We start from the raw sequence: 27,352 nt of genomic DNA, 5'->3' as shown, positions 1-27,352 counted from the left end.
TAATTAAATTTTCCACTCAAAAGACATAGGAGGGTGAATGGATAAGAAAACAATACCCTACATATGCTGCCTACAAGAGGCAGATTGTAGGCACTTCAGATTGAAAGACACACACAGACAGAAAGTAAAGGGATGGAAGAAGATATATTTCATGAAAACAACAAAAAATGCTGGGGTTGCAATACTTATAGCAGACAAAATAGACTTTAAAACAAAGACCATAACAAGAGACTAAGAAGGACCCAGTAACCCCACTTCAGGGTATTTATCTGAAGAAACCCAAATGTTACTTTGAGAGGACATGTGCATCCATATGTTTGTTGCAGCAGTGTTTGCAATGGCCAATATGTGGAGGCAGCCTGGGTGTCCGTCAATGGAAGAATGGATAAAGAAGAGGTGGTACATAAATACTATGAAACATGGCTCAGCCAGGGAAGGGAATGGGTTCTGGCCATCTGCAGCGTCATGGATGGACCTGGAGGGAATTGTGCTGAGTGGAGTGTCAGACAGAGAAAGACAGATGCCATGTGATTTTGCTTATACTCATATGTGGAATGTAAAGAACAAAATAAACAAACAAAACAGAAATAAACTCATAAATACGGAGAATACATTGATGGTTCCCAGATGGGAGCGGGGATTGGGGGTGAGTGAAAAACGGAAAGGAATTAAGAAGTATAAATTGTTTGTTATAAAGTAGTTACAGAAATGTAGAGTATAGCATAAGGAATATAGTCAATAACATTTTAATAACTATGTATAGTGTCATATTGGTACTAGATTTGGAGGGGTAATAGATGGGAGGGGGTTGAGGGGCAGGGCAAAAAAGGTGAAGGGATTAAGAAGTACAAACTGGTAGTTACAAAATAGTCATGGGGATGTAAAGCATAGTGAATGTAATCAATAATATGGTAATAATTATGTATAGTGCCAGGTGAGTGCTAGACTACTCAGGGGGATCATTTCTTAAATTATACAACTGTCTAACCTCTATGCTGTACACCTGAAATTAATATAAAACAATATCGAATGTCAACTGTAATTGAAAATATTTTAAAGGTGGGAAAGGTGAAGGGGAATAAGAGGTCCAAATTTCCAGGTATAAAACAAACAAGTCATGGAGCTGTAATGTACAGCATAGGGAATATAGTCAGTAATATTGTGATAGCACAGTACAGTGTCAGATGGTTGCTGGACTTATCATGGTGATCACTTCTTTAGGTATATAAATGTTGAATAACTATAGTGTACACCTGAAACTGACATAATATTGTATGTTAGCCATATTTTAATAAAAATATTGTTTAAAAAATTGTGGTACATATAAGCACATATATACATATTACTCTGCCATAAAAAAGAATGAAATTTTACCATTTGCAACAATATAAATGGACCTAGAAGGTATTAGGCTAAATGAAATAAGTCAGACGGAGAAAGACAAATACCATGTGATGTCACTTATATGTGGAATCTAAAGAACAGAATAAACAAACAATTTCTATGAGAAATAGACTCATAGATACAGAGAACAAACTGATGGTTGCTAGAAGGGAGGGTTGGGAGGATGGGTGAGAAAGGTGAAGCATTAGTAGTACAAACTGGTAGTCACAAAATAGTAACAGGGATGTGAAATACAGTATGAGAAATATAGTCGATAATATTGTAAAAACTATGTGTAGTGTCAGATGGGTACTAGACTTATTGGGGGGGACCACTTCGTAAATTATATAAATGCCTAACCATTATGCTGTACACCTGAAACTAATATAAAATAATATTATGGCGTGGCCGGATGGCTCAGTTGGTTAGAGTGGAAGCTCTGAACAACAGGGTTGCCAGTTCGATTCCCACATGGGCCAGTGAGCTGCACTCTCCACAACTAGATTGAAGACAATGAAGTACCGCTGAGCTTCTGGAGGGGCGGCCTGATGGCTCAGTTGGTTAGAGCATGAGCTCTCAACAGCAAGGTTGCCAGTTCAATTCCCACATGGGATGGTGGGTTGTCTCCCTGCAACTAAAGATTGAAAAATGGCGACTGGACTTGGAGCTGAGCTGTGCCTTCCACAGCTAGATGGAAAGACAATGACTTGGAGTTGATGGGCCCTGGAGAAATACCCTGTTCCCCAATATTCCCCAATAAAATTTAAAAAAAAAGAATGTCTTTAATTAAAAATAAAAAGAGTGAAAATGGCGACTGGATTGGAGCTGAGCTGTACCTTCCACAACTAGATTGAAGGACAACAACTTGACTTGGAGCTGATGGGCCCTGGAGAAACACACTGTTCCCCAATATTCCTCAGTTAAAAAATAGTAACAACAATATTGAATGTCAACTATAATGTAAAACCTATAATGTAAAACATACATAGTCATAAAATATAAAGTACAGCATAGAGAATATAGACAATGGTATTGTAATAGCTATGTACGGTGTCAGATGGGTAGTAGACTTGTTGGGGTGATCAATTTGTGAGGTGTGCAAATGTCTAATCACTATGTTGTTTTATACGCCTGAAACGAATAATAAAAAAAGAAAAAGAAAAAAACAATTCTGCAGCAAAACAAGGAGAAATGAAAGGGGAAGAGCAGTGACTCGGGAAACAAGGAAACAAACCCCCAGAGCAGGAAAGGGAACTTCAAATATGCTTTGCTGTGAAGCAAGATGAAAGAGAAACCAGGCGAAATTGAAGAAGAATGTGATGCCCAGGAGAGGGGGCACCAGGAAAAAAGGGCGTGTGGAGGAGGAGAATGGGAACAAGTGAGAGAATAACTAATAAAATATCTGGAAAAAGTTGAAACTATTATCATTATAAAGGCAAATGGCACAAAAACAACACAAAAATGCAAATAGAAATACCAGAAAATCCCACACAATTTAAAAAAGGAAATGAAAGCATAGTGTGCCCCTTGGTTTAAAGTAAAGAGAGATTTGCTCTACAGGGATGAAAATTTGTTGTTGGAGTGTAGTAGCCCATCAAATTGAGTGGATAAAGTCCGAGTAAATGACAGAAGTCCTTCAAAGCTCGGCTCAGAGATTTGTGCCCAAAGTCCAGGAAGCACAAGACAGCCACAGCTAGTTCTTGAGGAAGAGAATGAAAAACTAAAGGCAGTGTTTTAGTGATGTTAGTGTGGCAGTAGAAAAGGCAGGAAGCTGAAGGATAAGTCTTGAAATGTTCCAGGCACGAGGTGAAGGAATAAACTGACAGTAGAGAAGGAAAAGAGAGGACAGCAGAAAGGCATTTCAAATGAGGGCTGCAGGACTCGGGTACCAGGACTGAACAAAGCGGTGAGGATGGCTCCAAGGTTTTCTGGTCTGTGAACTGGGGAAATGGTAACGGTTCTTTTCCTCGTATTGCTGTGTTATGACATACATATTTTCCCTCCTCCTCTTCCTCGTCCCCCTCCTCCTTCTCTTTCATCTTTTCCTTTTTCTCTCTCCAGGTTATTAATCTCCTTGATGGTGGAGACTAAAGCCTGTGTTTGTTTCCTTGACACCAGTACTAGGTCCCAAACAACAGCTATTCAGCTAGTGCTCTGATGGTGACTGTGGGTGGTGGTGACAGTGGTGATGACGATGGTGATGACAGAGTGTCAATGCCTTAAAGATAAAATCGGAAGAGCAGTGTCTTGGGGCATAAATAAATGACAATGGAATTAGAGCTTTGGTGAGATATCAGTTTCCATTGGGAGTTAGAAGAAAATATTTTTTGAAAATATTGCTGTTATTTCATTAGTGAAATGCCTTCATTTTTCTTTAACATCCTTTACTTAACTCTATATCTACATAGGATTAAAACTAAGCAGTATTGGGAGATCTGCCCATGGTCAAGTAAACTTACATTCAAATTCTTCTTTCAAATCCTTTTTGACTGAAAACAGACTCCTATTTTTCAGTAAGGAGAGTTATTTAAACAGGCTTTGCCCTGGGAGTATGGGCTTTCTATACGTTGTGTTTTTGTTTTTGTTTTCTGAAGATAAAAAAAAATATGTTATTTTCAAAGAAAGCTCTAGGTGGCACTTGTGATGTATTCAATAGGTGCCTCAGATCCTTTTTGGAAAAGGTTTGGTAAAAAAAATTTCAATAAATATTAAAACAGTAAAATCTTCATTACAATAATGAAGATCAGTAACTTATGACGGTGTTTTCTATATTACTATGTAAGAGCAATATCTTTATGCAGTGTTTGCATTTAAAATTTGGCCTTCAATTCCTTTTTAATAACTGCAAGAAGGGAACCAACATTTCTATGTGAAAACCCCCCATCACTAAAATAATAAATAAGAAAGTAATGTTTGATTTGCAAAAGGATTGGCTATAGCTATTCTATTAAATATTCAGTACCTCTATTCTATTTAAAATATTTCAATTTATAAAACTAGATTATAAAATTAGTTTTCCAAGGTTCATCTATTGTGTAAAGCAAAATAGGTTATCATTAATTTAAAAATAAAGCACTACAGCTTAAAGTGGGGTTTTTTTGGTTAGTAATATTAACAAAAAGAAAAGAAATTTAAAGCAGATGTCTTAAGAGTTTTTTACCCAAGTGATAACATAATGACTTCAAGCAAATATGTTGTCTTTTCTGTTATTTGGTTAGGCAGTTCCTATTTAGCAGGTTGCTTAATTGTCTCATGGTCCCACTTTACTGGAGAGATTGCAAGCTCTTTTAACAGAAATGCAGGTTGAGGAGGTACTAGTTCAAGTAGAAAATATTGTTGCCAAATACCATGGCAACAACAGTAGCCTGCTACTGCATCTTTCCTCTACCTACTGTCTAGGCCTTCACGTAACCATTTTATGGATTAGGTTCCCTTGTGGCTCTGTCTCACTTTTATACCTTTATTCTCCCTTTGTCTCATTTTCATTTCGTACTTTAGATGTATTTTTTCTTTCTGTACCTTTGTGAGACTATTAAACACAATGAAATCCTTTGGGAACAAGATGGGTTATAAATAAATTGATAATAATGCTAATATGCTGTCTTGTAATTGCACTAATTTGTAGGTTTTAGATGAAATTGACATTTTGAAGGTAATATCTCAAGTAGTAGTAAACTCAGCATGTCAGAACTCAGAACTAAATATGCAAAACTGCACCAGTATTGAAAAAAATCTTGGATCTCAGAGTAATCGTTGAGTTTCTTTGATTGAGAATGATAGGAATGGATTCTTACTAACTTGAACAAAAAGGGACTTGAACAGATTGCTAGCCAGAAACTCACGGGATGGATGAGAGGCCAGAGGCCAGGCCTGGTCTCAAAACAGGAACAGGAACAGTCCCTAGAGTCCAGAAGCACAGACAACTTACAGATCATGTGGAGGGGATACTGCTCCAGTGCCACACACTCCCTTTATTTCCCGTCCTGTGTGTCTCTGCTCAAGATGAAAAGTTCCATGAGTCCAGATTGTTTAATGTGTTCTGTGCTTTCACAGATTTCCAGGGCTAAAATCATGGGGAATTCAGCGTGGAGTAAAAGCTGTAGCTTGAAAGTTTGCCAAAATACAAGGAAATATAAATTTGGAAAGATAAAATATCCCAGGACCCAGTTGTCTTCCTTTGGGTCACATGTGGCTCCTCGGTATAGCAACATAGGAGTATTGGTTTCCATCCTCACCACGACTGCCCACAACTGGAGAGGAAATTCGGATGCTCCTGGGGAGGGACAATGGTTGCTGGCCACTGAAAAAACAACCCATGTCACTACACTACATTAAGAGTAGATTGTTAGTTTCTATGTTGTGTCATAAACCCTTGCAATGGGTTGAATAGTGTCCCCCAAAACACAAGGTCCACTCAGAACCTCAGAATGAGACTTTATTTGGAAATAGTCACTGGAGATGTACTTAGTTAAGGATCAAGATGAGATTTTACTGGTTTAGGGTGGGCCATAAATGCAGTGAGAGCATCCTTACAAGAGACAGAAGAGAACAGGCAGAGACACACGAAGAAGACGGTGATGCGAAGCTGAAGGCAGAGATTGGAGTGATGCATCTACAAGTCACAGGATGCCAAGGATGCTGGCACGTGCCAGAAGCTAGGAGAGAGGTGTGGGATGGTTTCTCCCCCAGAGCTTCCAGGAGTCAACCCTGCCCACACTTGATTTTGGAATTCTGGCCTCCTGAATGCGGAGAGAATAAATTTATGTTGCTTTAAGCCATTCAGTTTGTGGTAATTTGTTATGACAGCCCTAGGAAACTAATAAAACTTCTTAGAACTGTTTCCTTGTGCAAAATCCTAAGTGGTAATTCCAGGAAAGTGGATGCTTAGTAACTGCATTTTTTTGAGTGAATAAAAATTCTCTTTTTCTATTTCAAAATAAAATAAATCTATAACTGGTTTTGTTTATTTATTCCACAAAGAGCTATTACATACCTCTTATGCACTGGGCATTATTCTAGGACTGGAAATATGCATATAGTGGTGAACAAATTAGGTAAGCTTACAGAGCTTGCATTTAGAAGAGAAACAGACAAGTAAACAAGAAATATTCTGTTGAGTTCAGCGCTATGAAGGAAGTGAAACGGGATGATTTATCTAGAGTGGCATCCAGAATGTGTGCAGCCTGTGTAGGCTGGGTGGTCGGGCAAGGAAGAGAGAACTGAAATCTGACTTATGAGAAGGAGTCAGACATTTGTGACCTGAGGGAAGAAGATTCCAGGCAGAGGGAACTGAGAGCATGCAGAACTGAGTGACCACTGACAAGTGAAATGGGATGAATGGGGAGATTTAGGCAGAGACAGATCATAACTTTTTTTTTTTTTAATTTTATTAAATTTATTGAGGTGACAATTGTTAGTAAAATTACATAGATTTCAGGTGTACAATTCTGTATTACATCATCTATAAATCCCATTGTGTGTTCATCACCCAGAGTCAGTTCTCCTTCCATCACCATATATTTGATCCCCCTTTACCCTCATCTCCCACCCCCCACCCCCCTTACCCTCTGGTAACCACTAAACTATTGTCTGTGTCTATGAGTTTCTGTTTCTCATTTGTTTGTCTTGTTCTTTCGTTGTTTTTGGTTTATATACCACATATCAGTGAAATCACATGGTTCTCTGCTTTTTCTGGACAGATCATAACTTCTAATCTATGGCATGGAAGTGGAAGAATTTAAGTAGGAGACTAACATTCTCTGATATAAACATTTAAAGTCAGTCTGCTTGCTGTGTGTGTGTGTGGGGGGGAGACTGCAGGGGGCCCGAGGGGCATGTGGGAGACCAATGCATTAGGCTAGATGGGATGGGTGGAGCTCAGATTCGGGTGGTATGGTGCCGGTGTAGAGAAGTGAACTAATTCTGGAGGTGTGTGAAGTAGAGTTTGACAGGACCAGTAAGTCTTAGTTAAGTGTCTGCTCTTGGTCCAGCATTGCTTAAAATTCTATAAGGGACACAAAAATATTATATTACCAAGACTCTAGTATCCAGAAGTTTTTCATTTAATTGGACAGATAAGATACATATATGTGATATGATCGTGCAACTCAGACCCATTACCACTGATGCTAAATTTAATCAGTACCTTAGAGCATTTGGAAAATATAATATTAATTTACAAAGATCTTTCTTTGACTGGGTAGCAGCATCCTGGAGATTAAGATAATACCTAATATATTATCCCTTAAAACATCTCCATGGCAAACAGCAGGGGAAGCTACTAATATAATAGTGAAATTAGGATTATTGAGTATGACCTGTTATAGGATACAGACAACCTCACTACTACATGTAGAAGCAACAGAACAAATTTATAAGGTCATCTTAAAAGATGTACCCCCACAGGCCAGAGCAGCACTATTTACAGTATTTGCAGGCACCAGGAACACAGGAGACCTCACTGATTTGATAAGAACAGCTGAGAAACTAAGTCAAGATAAAAGCTATTAAGTCAAGATAAAAAGCTTTAACACTAGACAAAACAGGCTATACCTAATGTAAACAAACCCAATCAACACAGACCATAGAGACCTAAATTTTACAAGGCCATTTTGGCCACCTAAACAATTTAGACCACTACCCTTTAATCCAAATTAAAAAAACAAAAACCTAAATAGAAACCCCAGAAACTGTTTACAGTGGCAGAGACATGGAAACAATCAACCTTTTAAAGGAAATACACCTACAAAAAACAGACTTAATAACCCATCTATTGTAAGTAATAACCCCTTTATAAAACCTAACCCCATTAATTGACAAGCCACTGATAAACAAAGGAGAGAAAATCTGATGAGTCCTCTCAGGGACTCAGCAATCTTCTGGCCCAAGCTCCTAGAGACAGCCATCTACATGTTACAGTAGCCATTTCAATAGAAACCCCTTTCATAAATAAAAACACTATGTATACTACTATGTTGTTAGATATAGGGTCCCAAGTAACAATGATATAAGGATAGCCTACTAATTTAGAAAACATTAAAAATAAGACAGGACTAATCAAAATATTAGGAGGAAAATTAACCCCAAACACAGAGGTACATGCCATGTTTCCCCAAAAATAAGACCTAGCCAGACAATCAGCTCTACTCTGTCTTTTGAAGCAAAAATTAATATGACTCGGTTTATATTATATTATATTATATTATATTATATTATATTATATTATACTATATTATATTATATGACCCGGTCTTATATTATAGCAAAATAAGACCAAGTCTCATGTAAATTTTTGCTCCAAAAGACGCATTAGAGCTGATTGTCCAGCTAGGTCTTATTTTCGGGGAAACACGGTAGATTCCTAACAATTGATATAGACCACCCCTTGAGGCTAAATGCTTTATAGGCCCCAATTGAGAAAACATTCTTAGAATGGATGAATAGAAAAATCACATAATGAAGATGTAACAATTCCTAAAACTAATTTGGTTATGGCAAAATGGATTGCAATTAAATTGCTTATCCCATCTAAAATAACTATATCTCAATACAATTTTAATGGAGGACATATTTAGATTAAGGAAAAAATTCAGAAACTCCTAAAAGAACAAATTATTGTGCCTGTTATTTCACCGCATAATCACCCAATCTGGCTTGTTAAAAAGCCAGATGGATCATATAGATTTATAGCACATTATAGGAAATTCTCCCCAAATCGAGGGAATACTCCCAGATACAGGCACTAACATAAACAATATCACCAGTGGATCCAGAACTTATAAGACAGTGATAGACTTATCTGACGTGTTCTTTGCTATCTCTATTGATGAGAAGAGACAGCCCATGCATTCACATGGGCAGGTAGACAATATCAGTTTACTAGGTTACCACAAGGCTACCTTAACAGCCCAGTGATAGCCTATGACCTTCTAACACAAGATCTCCAGGCCTTTCAGGAACACACACAAGCAGACCATTATTCCTTGTGTTGATACCATCCTTATTTATGATGATAACTGGGAAGAAGAAACTAAGGTCAAAATAGACTTCATTGAACTCCTTACACTCAGAGGATGGACAATCAATCCAGCTAAAGTCCAAGGACTTCAAACTACAATAAAATTTCTAGGTATAATTTGGTCCTCTGATGGTAGGAAAATATCAGACCCATTCATAAACAAGATAAAATGCATACCAACTACTACCATTAATGAAGCAGCTCAGAAACTGATAGGATTGTTTGGATATTGGAAACCGCACTTACTACATATGGGGATAATTTTAAAACCCATCTATGAAATAACTAGAAAGAGTAGGAAATTTAAATAGACAGAGACTCAGATGTGGCCTTTACTTATTTGAAAAATGCTATCAGAACTTAACACACTGACACCAGCTAATGTGGACTTTACATATAAACTAGAGAGCCTCTATACTCATAAGGGTTTGCAATATGGTCACTGTGGATTAAAACGACTAGACCCCAAATTTTACCCAATTGGGTTTTAGACTAAGAAGTTCCTACGGTCTGAGAACATACCAACCAATTGAAAGGCTCACCTGGACAACTCTATGAGGCCCTACAAAATAAAGAGCCACTAACAGAAAATAAATTCATACTTAAAATTATACTTAAACAAATAGAGAGGAACTACCCTTGACCATAAAGTCCTACCATGGAAGTGGTATACTTCTGAGCAGTACATATGGATGGATAGTTGACCCTCTGCATTAACTGAGGAAATCTCAGTGATGCCAACAGTGGACTTGCTGGAATTTCCAAGGGGTTTGTTTTCCCAAGCTTGAACAGTTGGGCAATGGGGACCATCCTGGTCCACAGCACTCAGTAATGCATTTTATAGATGTATCAGCCTCTGTGACACAATTCAACATGTTCTCACAGGTTGTGGCCTTGAGGACTAATGAAGGTCTAAATCGATAGAATCAGGCTCGGGAGAATCAGCACAATATGCTGAACTGACAGCCATGAAATTGATAATTGAACAATCTTCTAAGGAAAATCAGAATAAAGTATGAGGTATAATCAAACAATACAGTGAATGTTTAAATAAAAGAAAATTTATTACAATAAAAGACACATTGCCATTAATTTCCCTCAAACTACTCCCCCTCACTTCGAACACACTTATCCCATCATTCATGCCACTTTCTGAAGCAGTTCTGGAAGTCCTCTTTCCTGAGTGTCTTTAATTGCGCTGTTGTGGCTGCCTCGATGTCCTGAATCATTTTGACTTTGGGGAAGAGCCAGAAGTCGCATAGTGCCAGATCCTGTGATTAAGGTGGATGAGGGCACACTGTAATGTTTTTATTTGACAGAAATTGCTGTATAACAGAAGCGATGTGTGACACAGAATGCTGTCATGATGGAGGATGATTTATGGCACACTTTAAAACACACCTTCCCTTAATTGTAGCTCACACCCAACTGACTGCACCGAACAAGGTGAAACTTGTCACACACTAAGTTTCGAAGCATCACTTCCTCTATTGAAGACCCGTGCCTTTCTGTTGGATGGCACTCGGCAGCAGCAGCATTCACCGTATATAATCACACCTCATATAATGGGAAATTGGACCATGATAGTATGCTCTAATCCAAACCCTACCCTAACCTATTGGAGCCAAGGGAAAAATAAAAAACACAACATGATAGGTTGTGTAAAAATAGAACAGATAATGAAAGTGACAATAGAAGGAAAAAGATATTATTCAAGATCAATAGAAGATAAAGGAACCATTAAAATAACCAGAGAAATATTCTACATTATAGCTCCTAAAATTAATCTAATAAATGTAAATCATATATTAGAACACATAAGTAATAGAACATCTGAAAGTTGAGACTATTAAAGTCAAAATAACTGGAGGAAGTGAAAAGAGAACAGAAACATGCATTTCCCAAAATAATGACAGCCTTAAATTCTGATGTATGGCTTTTGCGTACCTGCTTGATAGTGCTATGCAAGCTTGTGCCCTGTGGTAAAACTGGCTTTGCAATTGTCAAAGAAACTCAACTGAGTGGTTTAAGAAACTTAATTTTTGGTCTTTTAGTGATTGGATATGGCATCATGTAAAAGAGTTCTTTACTATGCTTATACTGATATTAGGAATATAGTCGCTTAAACTGGTCATTAAACTATGGTGTAAAAGGATGTGTGTCAAAAGAAAAACATGATAAGGGGGAAGGTGAGGGCATTAGAAAGCATAATCGGTAACCACAAGATTGCCACAGGGATATGAAAGTCAATTTGGGGAATGTAATCAATAATGCTGTAAAGATTCTGTAGGGTATCCTATGGACACTGGTCTCATTAGGGAGACCACCTCAGGGATGATGTAGATGCCTGATCACTGCACTGTAACCTGAAGCTGAAGCTGAACAATAATGAATGTCAACAACAATTTTATATATATATTTACAAGAAGTGGAGTACAGCATTAGGAATAGAGACAGTGGAAATGTAATGACTGTATGCAATGTCAGAGGGGTAGTAGATGGGGGAAGGGGGATTATCACAGCATGAGGGATATAAATGATAAATGTCTAACTATTACATTGTTTTGTACACCTGAAACTAAAAACAAAAAAGTATATGTGAATAAAGGAAACACTGATGTATAAAAAGAAAAATATGCACAAAATATGATTGAATGATAGAATCACAGAGTGGACTGATATTTTTGTGAACTTAGATTTGTACAGGTCATTAGGCCCTTAGGATTAATTGGAGTGTGAATGATTTAAAATCATATTAAATTGTGTATTGATTTAATATGAGTTCAAGTCCATTTGTTTATGACTTAAGTGAAATTTTTTAAATCCACTTATTTATGACAAAGACAAAAAAAAGTTGTTTTTAGAAATTGTTTTGATAGAAGAATGAAGTTGTATCGGGATGTCACCATCTTACCTGTTGTGGTCGATAAAGCACGTCAGCAGCCCAGCTGCTGAGGGACCCCCTTGGAGGGTTATCAGCAAGAACATGTGGGAAAGCAGTTACGACAAGAGGACATTTAGACTATAACTATTGCACGTCTTTGAGGTCTATTGAGAGTTTCAGTTTGGGCAAGGTGACTCTTTGCTAATCTAGAAAACTCTCCAAAGACCCTTGGCGCATTAGCTCCCACTGTGTAAGGACTACTCTCTAATCAGCAGTGGTGACAGCCTGGCAGGGGCCCCATGAAGGAAGGTAGCCTGCCTGCCAACACCAGCATCTTCGGCCCCGAGCAATGTGCTCTGGCAACAGCAGACTTTTACCTTTGCACTGGCAGCTGGACACCAGCTCTCAGATGGGAAAGCTGGCTGTCCCAAGAAACCAAATTCATATAAAAAGATACACCTCTATTAATATTTGGACTTTATTCTTTTTATATCCCTTTGCCTGGAACAATAGTGTAATTAATCTGTTATTTGATTGAAGTATGTTATTTCTTTATTTGCCTTATTAAGAGATATTACCCTGTATGCTATTGACTTGTGAAATTATAATTCCCACAGTGAACTTGTGCTAAATAAATTGCTGGCAAAGACAAAATCAATCTCTGAGCATAACTTTGCTACCTCCTCTCCAAACAAAAACAAAATAGATGGGCCCTCAACGGTACATAAGGCAGAAGGACGGCATTCAGGATTGGATGAGGCATGAACAAAAGACAAAAGTGGAGAATGAATGTGCACTGTCGGGGGTAGGTGAATAAACTAATGTGATTGGATTAGAGAGCTTGTATACAGTGAATAATGCCAACTAAATTAGATCGGTAAGGTGAAGATAGATGATAGAGGGCTTTGAAGTCCAGGATGAGTTTAGATTTAATTTTCTAGGCTAGAGGTCAGCAAACTTCTTCTGAAAGGGCCAAGTAACAAATACTTCAGGTTTTGCAGATCATATGGGCTCTGTTACAACCTCTCAACTATTCCATTGTGGTGTGAAAGCAGCCATAGACAATAGTTTTTAAGTAAGTGTGGCTCTGTTTCAATAAAACTTTATTTATAAAAACAGGTGGCAGATCAGATTTGGTCCTTGGGCTAGAATAGCAGAGTAAAATAAAAATGGTGGTTTGTTAATTTTTTAAGTAACCACATACAAGGGTAGGGGACATTTCTTAGTTATTTAGCATCCATCTCCCCCATTCTCTTTCTCAGTTTCCAGACTTTCAGTCAGACAGCGACTTCTCTTACACATTTAGGGAAAAGCTGATTGAGGTTCTATCTCTAGGAGTGAACTCAGAATGGTCTAAATTCATCAGATCATCACATTTCTATTTCTACAATGTAACCCACACCTAAGGCACATAGTGCACGCCATTTCTTGGTAGGTTCAGGAAGGGCATCTAGGCTAATTGTGGCCAGTAACATACAATGTACCTTTTGTAGTACTTGGGCTTCTACACAGGAAAGAAGCCTTTTCACTTCTCCAGAAGAGCTACCAAAAGGGACATTCTCTTTCTTTCTGGGCAGGGTGATATATAATTATGAAACTTGGATTTCTGAATTTGTGTTGCCACTCCGACAGAAGCCAGGTTTGGAAAGATGCTGACAAGACTGTAGGCAGAGCAGAGAAATGTAAAGAAGCCCATTGTTGAACAATTAAATCAAACCAACCCTGAAGCCTATCCCACCTTGGACTTTTTAGTTCTATTAGCCAACAAATCACTTCCATTGCTTAAATCTGTTTTGAGATTTTTTTGCTACTTGAGATTAAAAGTATTCCACTGTCATAGAAAAATAATATGGAATGGGAGACAATGAAAGGAGTTAGACCAAATGAAAAACTAGGCATGAAGTGCTAAGGCACAAGACAGCAGTAATAAGAAGAGTCATTGAAAAGAGAGAATAAATATGTGAAAATTAATATCGATATGCCTGGAATTCCCACACTGAATAAAAGCCTAAGGGAAAAATGTTTTTAAATATTGGAGGGGCAGCCAGTTGGCTCAGTGGTTAGAGCGCAGTGCTCATAACACCAAGATCGCCAGTTTGATTCCCACATGGGCCAGTGAGCTGCGCCGTCCACAACTAGATTGAAAAAAACGACTTGACATGGAGCTGAGCTGCACACTCCACAACTAGATTGAAAAAAAAAAAATGATTGACTTGGAGCTGAGCCCCCACAACTAGATTGAAAACAACGACTACACATGGAGCTGATGGGAAACATACTGGTAAAACACACTGTTCCCCAATAAAAAAAATTGTTTTAAAAATATTGGGAGTAAGGAGTTTGAGTTCACTTACAAGAAATACATGTAAAACATAAGAGAATTGAAAGGTTAAAGATGAAAGAGACATTTATTTGAAGTCTCAGCTGACTCATAGTCCAAGAGATGATATCACTCTCATAACAAAAGATGTGAAGCAACAAGTACTTAAAACATATAAAGTGTTCACCACAAAAGCTATAACCAGAATCTATAAAACAGTGTGCAAAACCGTAAGTATGAGGAAAGAAAAAAATAAATATCTGTGAAAATAGGATAAACTAGTGAGAACTTTTGGGTTATATCTTAGAATGGAAGAGGGGTCAGATTAAGAAACCAAAAAGAAGAGGGGCTTGGTGACTAGACGACACATTGGCAAACTCTTATTAGAAAGGGTAGGACTGATCAAGCCATTCCAGTTATTTATATTTTCATATTTTTGGCTAAGTGACATTCTCTCAACAGAACATGTAGTCTACTGACATATAACTTCTGGGAGTCTCAATGAAATAATAGAGTAAACCAGGGGAACAGATGAGAAATGCTTGAAGAAAGAGGCCTAGCAATGATTCACATGGGCACCAGAGCCCCGTTAAAGCAAATCCTGCTTTGGGGACAGGGGTAAGCCCCCACACATCTCCTCCCCTGTATTCACAGCCATTCCTCACAGCCAATCTGCCTGAGGGCCAGTCCCTCCCATTGACATACCAACAGCAATTAAGGCTCAATTAAAACAAGAGGGCATACACAACCCACAGAAGGGACACACCTACAGCACCCAGCTCAGGTGACCAGGAGACTGTGCCACTGAGCCCCACAGGACACCTACTACATAAAGTCACTCTACCAAGATCAGGAGAGGTAACAGATCTACCTAATACATAGAAACAAACACAGGGAGCCAGCCAAAATGAGGAGTTAAAGAACCATATCCCAAATGAAAGAACAAAACTCCAGAAAAAGAACTAAACAAAATGGAGACAAGCAATCTACCAGATACAGAGTTCCAAATATTGGTTTTAAGGATTCTCAATGATCTCAGTAAGAACTGCAACAAAGAGATAGGAAACATAAAAATGGAGATAGAAAACATGAAAAAGAACCAGTCAGAAATGAAGAATAACGATAACTAAAATGAAGACTACATTAGAGGGAATCAACAGCAGATTAGATGACGAAGATTATCAAACCAGCAATTTAGAAGATAAGTTAACAGAAAACACCCAATCAGAACAGAAAAAGAAAAAAGAATTTTAAAAAATGAGGGATTTTAAGAGACCTCTGGGACAACATCAAGCATACCAACATTCACATCATAGAGGCACCAGAAGGAGAAGAGAGAGCAAGCAAGGAATTGGAAAACTATTTGAAGAAATAATGACAGAAAATTTCCCTAACCTGGCAAATGAAATAGACATACAAGTCCAGGAAACACAGAGAGTCTCAAACAATATGAACCCAAAAAGGCCCACAGCAAGACACGGCATAATTAAAATGCCAAAGGTTAAAGACAATGAGAGAATCTTAAAAGCAGCAAGAGAAAAGCAGTTAGTTACCTAGAAGGGAGCTCCCATAAGATTGTTGGCTGATTTCTCAACAGAAACTTTGCAGGACACAAGACTGGCACAAAATATTCAAAGTAATGAAAATCAAGTACCCACAACAAAGATTACTGAGCAAGGCTATGATTTAGAATCAAAGGACAGATAAATAGCTTCCCAGACAAGAAAAAGCTAAAGGAGTTCATCATCACCAAACCAGTATTACAAGAAATGTTAAAGGGAGACGAAGGAGAAGGAGAAGGAGGAGGAGAAAGAAAAGGAGGAGGAAGAGGAGGAGGAGGAGGAGGAGGAGGAGGAGGAGAAGATCAAAAATATGATAAAATGACAATAACTACATACCTATCAATAATTACTTTAAATGTAAATAGATTAAATGCTCCACTCAAAAGACATATGAGGTCTGCCAATTAAGTTTGAGAACTTGTTGCAACAATGTTGCTAACCTTTTTTGATATCAGCGTGATTATTCATTATGAATTTGTACCAACTGGACAGTTAACCAAGTTTACTAGTTGGAAGTGCTGAAAAGGCTGCGTGAAAAAGTTAGATGAAAACGACCTGAACTTTGCGCCAAGAATTCATGGCTCTTGCATCATGACAATGCACCAGCTCACATGGCACTGTCTGTGAGGGAGGTTTTAGCCAGTAAACAAATAATTGCATTGGAACACCCTTCCTACTCACCTGATCTGCCCCCCCCCCCCCAATGACTTCTTTCTTTACCCGAAGATATAGGAAATATTGAAAGGAAGACATTTTGATGGCATTCAGGACATCAAGGGTAATACGACAACAGCTCTGATGGCCATTCCAGAAAAAGAGTCCCAAAATTGCTTTGAAGGGTGGACTAGGCGCTGGCATCAGTGCATAGCTTCCCAAGGGGAGTACTTCAAAGGTGACCATAGTGATATTCAGCAATAAGGCATGTAGCACTTTTTCTAGGATGAGTTCACAAACTTAATTGTCCACCCTGGTATGTTTCTGCATATATTAACTGAGATTATTTCTGTTTGCATTATTAGGTACTTGTTTTCTACTATACACATTTTGGTACTGATTGCAATTTTTAAAGTATGTACACATTGTCTGTTATTATAATCAGAAGGGGAAAAAAAGAAAATGTGATCTAGGGGGAAAAGAAGGAAGAAAATGTCATGGCTTGCTCTGTCTGGCCATTCCACTATTTTCAATCATTTTGTTCCTATTGACCTCAAACAGCAGTTAATATGAAACATTCCTTGGAGATCAGAGAATCCTGATTCTCTGTATTACTAGAAATACTTATAGCCTTCAACATCACTAAAAGCAAATAAAGAAAAGCATGGTTGAGGGAGGAGAAATAACAAAACAAAACTGCATGCACACCTTGATGTGGCGGTCCAACCCCAGGCGCCTGGATGAAGGGGACCCAGGCCCCATGCACACAGCCTGAGACCCTGCTCCAGTGGGAGGGACTGATTTTTTCCTCAGATGATAATACAAATGAGGCAGACTACTTTCTTGGAGAAGAACAGCTCCCTATGACTAGAAGTTTTGACCAGTGTGGAGGTTTATACACGCAGACCCAGGGAAATCTACCTCCATAAGTGGAAAGCAGGGAAAGACCAAAGCTGGCCATTCCTATCTGGTAATTAACAGAGTATATGAAGGGAAACTTACAGATGAGGCATGTCTTGGGCACCTGCAAGATGAAATGGTCATCACCCCATTGCTTGGCAGGTGCTAAAGAATCATATAGGGTAAAGGTGGGGAATAGTCATGGATATGAGTACATGAATGCTACCTACCAGGTACAAAAAAATTACATGCCTTAACCAGGGAAAACAATCTGTTCCAGGAACCAGCGCCTAGCAGAAGGCAAGGGAGGGGTGCTCATGTCTGTCAGAATGAACCTCACTTATGATCAGACAGTCTCTAAGGGGGGTTGCAGAAAGCAACCTTTGTTCCAGCCCGGGTCCAGCTTGTGGGACAGACAGCGGTCCATCGTGGAGCAGTCTCTCCTCCACTAGTTCTTACTCTTCAGGTCAGCTTTAGGGGTACAATTACTCTCTCTCAGCACTTTAGCCACCAAATCTTCAGCTTTCCTCTCTACTCCATCAGTTTGCTGACTTCAGCATATTGGTTCATTAGCTCTACTACCAGACGTCATGCCCAATCAGACCAGCTTGTCCAATGGTAACTCTGACAACTGACCACAGTCTGTATTATCTTTTCTGCTACCATGAACCTTCGTCGTCCCCAAGACACACAGAGACAGAACTTGTGCCCCCTCCCCCAAGACTGAGCATCCTTATTCTTATAAACGAAGCCTTGTTGAGCACCAACTATGTGAAGGGCATTAAACTAAATGCTAAGGGCCAAAATTAGGGGTTTATAAGCTAGTTGGGAAGACAATACACGAGGGGCAATTATGCTTTTACAAGATGGCATTAATTTAGTTTGTGAATAATCTGGTTGGTTGGTGTTCATCTGAAAATACGTGTGGTAGGCTGAATAGGGCCCTCCAAAATCCATGTCCTAAGCCACAGAACCTGTGAACATGACAAAAGGGGCTGGGGAAAAAGTACACAAAGCAAATGTGTGATTGAGTGAAGAGCCTTGAGATGGTAGGCCCAATCAAATCAGATGACTCTTTAAAAGTGGAACAATTTTCCAAACTGTGGTCAGAGGGTGATATGACTACAGAAGGAGGGTCAGAAAGATATAACATTGCTAGTTCTGAATATGGTAGAAGGGAGTCACAAGCCACAGAATGCAGGTAACCTCTAGAAGCTCGGAAAGGCAAGAACAGACTCCTCCCTAGAGCCTCCAGAAGAAACCAGCTCTGCCGACACCTTGACTTTAGCCCAGTGAAGAATTTGGACTTCCGATCTCCAGAACTGTAAGAGAATAACTCTGTGTTGTTTTCAGCCACTAAGTATATGATCATGTGTTACAGCAGTAACAGGAAACTAATACAACACGCGTAATATGCATGTTGTCCCAGCTGGTGCAGGATCCAAAAGGCCGACCAAAGGTTCAGTGGTCCTGAAGCGCATATAAAAGGTTATGCTTAAGGCCAGGTTCCTCTCCAGTGGAACTCCATCTAGGGATCCTCAATGAGTGCCTCTCTATTAGAACTCGGGAATTGTTGGGGAGGCAGAAGGGCCACTCATGCTAAGCCTCACCTTGGTCATGGGCACACGCTGATTCCTGGCATAGGTTGGGGAGAACTACTCAGGATGTCCCCCATGGTGTGACTGTGCCACTCCTAGGTGATCTAGTCTGTATGCCCAGGACAGGGCTGTAAACTCTAAGTGACAGGAATACCTTGTGGGCCTTATAGAGAAACTAACTCTGGGATCGGTGGAGTTGAGGTTTACCAGCAGAGAGGGAACACTGAGGGTGGTAATAGTTCACCTGGGACTGTTAAGAAAATGGAAGAGAACTCCAGACCTACAATTCTTGAAGCTAAGCTAAGCAGGGCCCTAAGCTGCTGCAGGAACTTGGTGACAGATGAGATCTATGCGGCCTGACAGCTCCTCAGGCACAAACCTGGCTTCTGTTTAGAATGTTAACCAATGGGGGCATTACACAGCACAGATGAGAGCCCTCAGGCAATGACTGCAGGAGAGATGGGGATTTGGGGAGATCCTATGGCAAGATCTCAGATTTCTGGTCTATCCAGGGCAGAGAGAATTTGGAAGTGGCAGAACTGAAAGAATGTCCGACTTGTGTTTTTACTGAGACAGCAGACCTGGGGAATAGAACACAAAGTAGTGAGGAAGGAAGGGCCAGCCAAGGCAGCTAAACCACCGTCAGTTCTGCCTCATATCCCGGGGCCCCTCCTATCCAAGACAAATTTACAGTGACAGCACTAACCTTCTTAGAGCAGATGGTAGGGAAAGCTGCTACTGGGGAGGATCAGAACCACCCTTGGGCCCACCCAACGATCAGATTTCCTTAGTGAGAGGAAAACAGACCTTTCCACCGCGGGGGGTTGTAGGCAGCCCAGGGTAGCCTAACACAAGTCACACCTTTGAAAACATTATTCTATAACAATAGAAATGCCACCTTTGCTGAGATGATTATAAATCAGACCATTTGAGTATGTGGAGAGTACCCTAAAGCTTTGGCTTTGCAAGAGCAAGGAATTGTCTCCATCAGGTAACAGCTGGAAAGTTATGGCCAGAAGCTTATTCTCATCAGCTTAAGATGGTTTTAAGGATCCTACTGGAAGCCCTATGATTCTGATTAGATAGAGCAGAGTGTACAAGTGAGCCAAGTCAATCGCAGCTGTGTGTCTGACACAATCCTCAAGGCAGGCAGAAGAGACAGTAGGCAACAGACATTCATAAAACAGTGCAGCTGGAGCCCCAAATCCAACAACCAGGACCCAAGGAAGTAGGTGGGCATGGGAGGCCAGAGCAGGAGTCCAGTCGTCTTCAAGGAATTTTATCAAAAAATTACTTTCTTCAAGGTGGTTTTTTTGTTAGACCTGACATGGATCTGTAAAGTGACTTTTGCTCAAGGGCATCTTAAAGCTCCTGCTAGACATCTGACAAACATATGATAAGCATATCCCTCCTAGACATTTGATAAACATAAGCTTAGTATATCCCTGTTAGACATTTGACAAACATGAGATAAGCATATCTACAGCATGATTACCAGCCATTAGTCCACAGGTCCTATATTTGCTCACTCTTCTCAAGGCTTAAAGCCCCATCGTTTCAGTATTCCTAGGGAAAATATAGATTGACTATAATTTATATTTCCATTAACTGATACTGCTCTGCTATTTTCTGTGACCACATTTCATAGATTTTTATCTCTTTGTACATTCCTCTTCTATTCCGCACTGAGGATTTTTTTATCTAGACTCTGTAGCAGGAGCTACGGAAGTATTCTTGTCTGTGTTGGGCAGGAACTTTCTATACTTTGAATCTAGAGTGGGGCTCTAATAACACATGAAAATTTGAAAAATGATACAAGCAATAACAATTTTAAAAGACATTTCACTTAACTTTTAGAAAAAAATGTAGGTGAATATCGATATGACTTTGATGCAGGAGAGAATTTTTTTTAAAGACACCAAATGCACCAACTATAAAGTAAAAGATTAGTAAAAAGTCATATATTAGAAAATAACAGGCCGGCCCAGTGGCTCAGGTGGTTGGAGCTCCATGCTCCTAACTCCGAAGGCTGCCGGTTCGATTCCCACATGGGCCAGTGGGCTCTCAACCACAAGGTTGCCAGTTCAATTCCTCGAATCCTGCAAGGGATGGTGGGCTCGGCCCCCTGCAACTAAGATTGAACACGGCACCTGAGTTGAGCTTCCTCCCAGATGGCTCAGTTGGTTGGAGAGCATCCTCTCAACCACAAGGTTGCTGGTTCGATTCCCGCAAGGGGTGGTGGGCTGTGCCCCCTGCAACTAGCAACGGCAACTAGACCTGGAGCTGAGCTGCGCCCTCCACAACTAAGACTGAAAGGACAACAACTTGAAGCTGAACAGCAACCTCCACAACTAAGACTGAAAGGACAACAACTTGACTTGCAAAAAAAGTCCTGAAAGTACACACTGTTCCCCAATAAAGTCCTGTTCCCCTTCCCCAATAAAATCTTAAAAAAAAAAAAAAAAAAAAAGAAAAAAGAAAAAGAAAATAACATCTCTGAGAAAAAAGGAATAATGATTGTTTCTCAAAAACTGAAGCTTTAAGAGGTGGCCAGATGGCTCATTTGGTTAGAGAGCGGTGCTCTTAACAAGAAGGTTGCTGGTTCGATCCCTACTGTGAGCTACGCACTCTACAACTAGATTGAAACAACTACTTGACTTGGAGCTGATGGTTCCTGGAAAAACACGCTAAAAATAAATAAAAGCTTAAAAAGAAAAAAACTCTTTAAAAAAAAACAAAACCTGAAGCTTTAAGAAATGGTGAAATGACTGCACTGGGATTTTGCTACATAACCCACAATATAGTAAATGTATTGGCTTAGTTATTGAATGTGCCAGAAAATTACTTCATCCAGTTTTATCCATAATGTGGACTTTCTGAGTGGGATTTGAGAATGGCACTATAGTGAAGACGTGGTGTGTACATACAAGAAATGAAGACAGTGATAGGTTTTGTTTTGTTCTGCTTTTCTTCACAAAGGAGAAACCAGAAATAAATGATTTTCACATGAGAAACAACGTCCTGATAAGAAAACAGCTATTGAAATGGATTTTGAAGGAAGTTACCAGACTCAGTGTGCCTTTTTTCCTATAATGAGAACATATTTCTCCCGTAGAGCACTGAGACTCTAGAAAAATTTTCTGCTCTCATCTACGGTAAGGCAAATATTCCTGCCTGCCCTTGAAACAAATGTATAATTTTCAGTTTGTTCTCTAGAGTAGCTCTTAACTAGGAATTTGCGTTAGAATTAGCTGCAATAAATAAAAAAATAAATACAGAACTTGGACTCAATCCTAGTGGCTGGGGCCCTGGTGTCTATATTTTTAAAAATTATATTCTCCAAAAACAACTATCTCCAAACCTGGTGTCCAGTCCTCTTGCTGACTTGGTCTGGCTAACTTTATTGTAGTTAAAAAGTCTTAAGTTCTTCCTGTTTCAACTTTTTGGAATGGCTTAGGGAAAGAAAGCCTCCACAGAAGGGGGGATAAAAGGAAAGTCTAAATACTTTTGGAATTCTAGGGGCATTTAAATATTTGTAGAATTAATTATTGGACATATTTATCATAGTCTATGTCACAACCAACGATGATTACCCCATGATTTCTTCTGTTTCAGCCACTGCCAGTCATGAAAAACTATCTGGTGCCTCTCCTGCCACATAGAGATTAGTGTTCTGTTACTTCTCTGTCAGTTACTTTTATTGATGGTTGAAAGAAGCAGAATATGAAAGAAGTGTTTCCATTTTAAGTGACTCTCTAAATATAGTACAAACTTGTTTAGCTGGCGTTTCAGGAGTTAGAAGGTCAACAAATATTTATCAAGTGCCTACTGTGCCAGGCACTGAAGATCTTATGGAAATCAACACAGAGCACCTACCCCTCCAAGGAGGGAAAGAGACTGGAATTCCTGAAAAACGTACTCTCCTGGAAGAATACTTCTGAGGTCTGTGCTTAATGGTTGTGCTGAGGATGTGACAGCATTTTCTGAGCTAGCTATTTACGCAAAAGTTCCATCCATGTTTTAACTAGAATCAGCTAAAGACCTTCTTACTCCAAAGTCAGAATTAAATCTGAGGAAAAAATAAGAAATCGAGTACTATACAAGAGTTATACCACAGTTGGTTGTATCGAATAGTTCCCATTGAATAGAAATACACTTTAACATCCTGGATAGCCAGTAGGCAATTATGTTTTATTCAATCATTCACAAACTATTTACGGACACCTATCGTATGTCAGGGAACATACTACTATAAGTGCTAGGGATACAAAGATTAACAAAAACAAGGTTTTACCTTGTACAAGTTCACATATTACATTATTGTAATGTTCTTGAATTGTTTTATTTTGTGGATTTTTGTATACCTACCTGGTTAAATACATAGTAGTGACTTTTAAATTTTAGAAAAATATTTACTATTAGGTATTGTTCACCATATCTATGTAGCCAAAATACAGACTTTAAGACTTATTTCAGACCTTTTCCTGGTAAAATGAACACACATTTTTTTGGTAGAAATTTTGGGAACTTTCCTGCACAGAAAACAAAACTCATGTTAATTGTTACTACTCAAAGATAATTATTGCTGGCATTTTCTTCCAGAATTTTTTTCTATACATTTGATTTCAAGTAACAGAAAACCCAACTCAAACTTGTTTAAACAATAAAGAAAATTGATTGGCTCAATTAAACCTTAAAGTTGCAGTTCCCTATTGTAAAACTAGCAGGAATCAGATTAATAATGAATGACACCTGAGTGCTTCCAATGGGAACTAGATGGAACATATTAAAATAATAATAACAACAACAACAGTAAAAAGGAACCCATCTCATGGCCAGATTGTGAAAAACAAATACGTGTATGGTTGTGCCCTCAAACTATAAGTAAATGTTATGCTAAATGCAAAATACAGAAAAGTGAGACAGCAAAACTTAGATCATGATGGTTTGCAGGTTAGAAATGATCTAGAGTTGTTGTTTTTTAATGAAGGCCTGTAAGACGGGCCTGCCTCCTATTTACCTGCCTTTCCTTTTTGAGAAAAATTCAGCTTTCACTTCCAACCAAGGTTACAGTCTTGTCCCATCCCCAATGGTCCGCCATTTCAGCAAAACAAACAGCAACACTAAGACTTCCTAGGAAAGAGCCTTCCTAGCACCATGGGACCACATTATCCATCCAAGAGGGTGGTCATCAATGTATCCTTTGAGTTGATTTATGACCAAAAGGGGGAATTGTGGACAAAAAAGGGCCACATACTAAACCTGACAAGCTCAGGATAGGCCTGCATGGCAAGTCCTTACACACTAAGAGATGGAAAGTAACACCATAGAATGGTCTGAACATAAAAATTCCTAACTAAAAGTGGGCATGGTGGGTAGTCACGTTCAAGGTCTGGAGCTTCCTTGACAAAGGTCAATCTTTACTGTAAAGAGCCTATTGTCTTTTTTGCATCTAAGATTACATACTTTTGAAATGTGAGGGTAATCTCCTTTTCCAGACCTTTCAGGGCAAAACCACCAGCACAAGACCACAGAACCTCTCCGTTATCTTGTTCCCCTGCATACCATCTCTATGTATTGTAAATGTTAATTATTAACTCTCCTATACCCACCAATGTAAAAGAAGTAGGTGTCTCTTCATTTTACTTTTTATCCAATCCCAGAGATTTTCCTGCTTTGCTTTCTCCTGCCCCCTTATTCTACCCCCAATGGTTTCATGTAACCCTCCTTACATCTTCTCCTTTTATTCTAATGTATAAAATAAGCTGCAAAACTGCCATTCTCTGGAGCATTTTCTCAATCCACTGAGATTTTGCTTCCTGGCAATTGTCATCTGTTTGCTTAAATAAACTCATTAAAAATTCAAAAAAAAAAAAAGAAAGAAAATTGATTGGCTCACATGAATAAGAAGTCCACAGGCTAACTGGCTTCAGGTGAGGCTTGATTCTACAACTCAATTCATTATTAAGGATACATTTACTTCCTTCTCTCTGTCGTGCGTTCCTTGGTGTCTGCCTCATTGTAAGACTGGCTCCTCTCATGGTCCCAGGACGGCTGCCAGCATCTTCCTCTTGTTCAACAGGAAAGAGTACCTCAGTATTCTTAGCAAAAGTCCTAAGAGTTATTATATCAGACTACCTTAGAGCCAATGCCCACCATGACTCAATCACTGAGTCCAAAGGGATGGAATGTACTGATTGGATAGCCTAGGTTAGTTATATCACCTCTCAAGGCAGAGTGAAGTCAACTACTCTTGGAGGTGCACAGTGTAATTGGTAAGGGGATGGGCGTTTTAAAGACGCTAAATAATTTAAAATAAATTTGAAATCATATTAGATATATTCAATTTTAGTGCATGTGCTGCTGAAGCAAGTACTAGACATATTCAAACAACATATTTTAAATCACTCTAATCACTTGTACTATTTTATCTTCCTTTTCTTTACTCATCTTTGATTCGACTTTAGGGATGGCCCAGAGTTCCCACTTTTTCAAGGAAGATTAGCCTCAAAATTTCAATAGGGAATACTTAATAGGTATTAAAAATTAAGATATAGATTTATATGTATAAAAGTTAATTGTATATTATTGAAAAATGTTACTAAAAACAAAAATTATGTCTATTGTATGATACTATTTTTCTTTCTATATATATATAGAAAAAAATGATACATATAGTAAAATGTTAACAGAAGTTATCAGTAGGTGTTGGTTTTCACTTTCTTCATTCCTTTCTGTATTATCTAAATATTTTACAAGGACTTATTACATTCATAATAAGAAAAAAAGAAACATTAGAAACTGTAACTGCAATCATGTTGTGTACTAAGCCCCTATTTGGTGATGTGGCCTAGTATAAGCGACTCCATTTGGGGCCTGTGGCTTTTTTTCTCTTGTGTTTTTTTTAACAATTGAGAACAAAGGTTAAGTGAGGAGACCAGAAGCAGAATGCATGACTTTTCTATAGTTTCAGTTTCTGCCCATTTTTCTCCTGCTTAGTTTTCAAATTCTTTAACCAACCCTTAGCTTACTGTGATTTTTCAAGTTAATCCATATGTTCTCATATCTTTACACTACAACTATCAAGATGATAGGAAGACACTGAAGTTTCCAGACAAAAAAGTTAAAAGATGCAAAGCAAACTAGAGGCTTTACAAAGGACAGATGCTTGTGGTGACATTAAGTGGGATCAGGTTATAAATATTTTTAAGTTTGAAATAATTTTGATTCCTAAAGATTAATTCAAGTACAGGGTTCCTTCTGATTTCAAAATAGAGCTCTGTAGGTCCTCACTAAATTGTCAGGGATAGGTTCTCGGAACTGCGGGGGTTGGGTGGGGGGGAGGGGAAACAACATAAAATGGAACCAATTTTACCATAGACTAATTAAAATAAACAAGTTAAATTATTGGCATCTCATCAACATTAAAACAAACAATGTTGGACCAAAGGAGTTATTGGAGGACCTGCTGTATTTGGGACCCCTTTATTTCAAGAAACTAAGAAAAGTTTTCCACCAGTACAACCAGTTTCCCCTTGATAGACCAAGAGGATATGCATGTGGTTTCCCCCACAATAGAAACACAGTCAGGGACTGGGAGCTTATTCGAAATCAAGCACAATGCTAAAGCTTTACAGACATTTTAATCTCTATTTTAGTAAAGTCAAGGTCACACTGCCTTAGGAAAGGTGGAAGGTGGGATTCTCATCCCGGTCTATATCCTTCCGTTTAAACTCTGCTATAAACATAACTAGGTTAACTAACAGAGGAATTGGCGGATCACACGAAGCTGTTGGGCGGAAAGACTAAACGCGACCGCCTGTGAGTTTAGGAAACAAAATCAGAAATACCCACGGCGGCCGCCATCTTGCGGGAGCCGATAGGCCGGAAACCCCGCCACAGGAGTCTAGTGAGTGGGCCGCGCGCTGGCGCCGGGTCTGGGGGCCGTAAGCGTCCGCTTCCCGGCAGCTGGAGGCGGAGCTTTAGGGCGGGGCCCGAGGCTGTGTGGCTGGGAAGCTCGCGGTGGGGGCGGGG

General features: G+C 39.1%; 1 long non-coding RNA gene across 1 annotated transcript; it reads right to left on the bottom strand.

Moving 5' to 3' along the window:
- Positions 1–8,727: 8,727 nt before the first annotated feature.
- LOC141572717 (uncharacterized) lies at positions 8,728–27,296 on the bottom strand. Its single transcript, XR_012498117.2, has 3 exons — positions 27,169–27,296; positions 25,218–25,388; positions 8,728–10,671 (listed from the first exon to the last, which is right to left on the bottom strand). It is a non-coding gene; the product is annotated as an uncharacterized LOC141572717 (long non-coding RNA).
- Between the last annotated feature and the right edge of the window lie 56 nt (positions 27,297–27,352).

The sequence above is a fragment of the Rhinolophus sinicus genome, chromosome 17 (genome assembly GCF_057876585.1).
Source record: "Rhinolophus sinicus isolate RSI-liver-muscle chromosome 17, RSI-T2T, whole genome shotgun sequence".
Classification (NCBI taxonomy): Eukaryota; Metazoa; Chordata; class Mammalia; order Chiroptera; family Rhinolophidae; genus Rhinolophus; species Rhinolophus sinicus.
The sequence above is the reverse complement of the archived record's forward strand: the minus strand, read 5'-3'. Positions and strand labels throughout refer to the sequence as shown.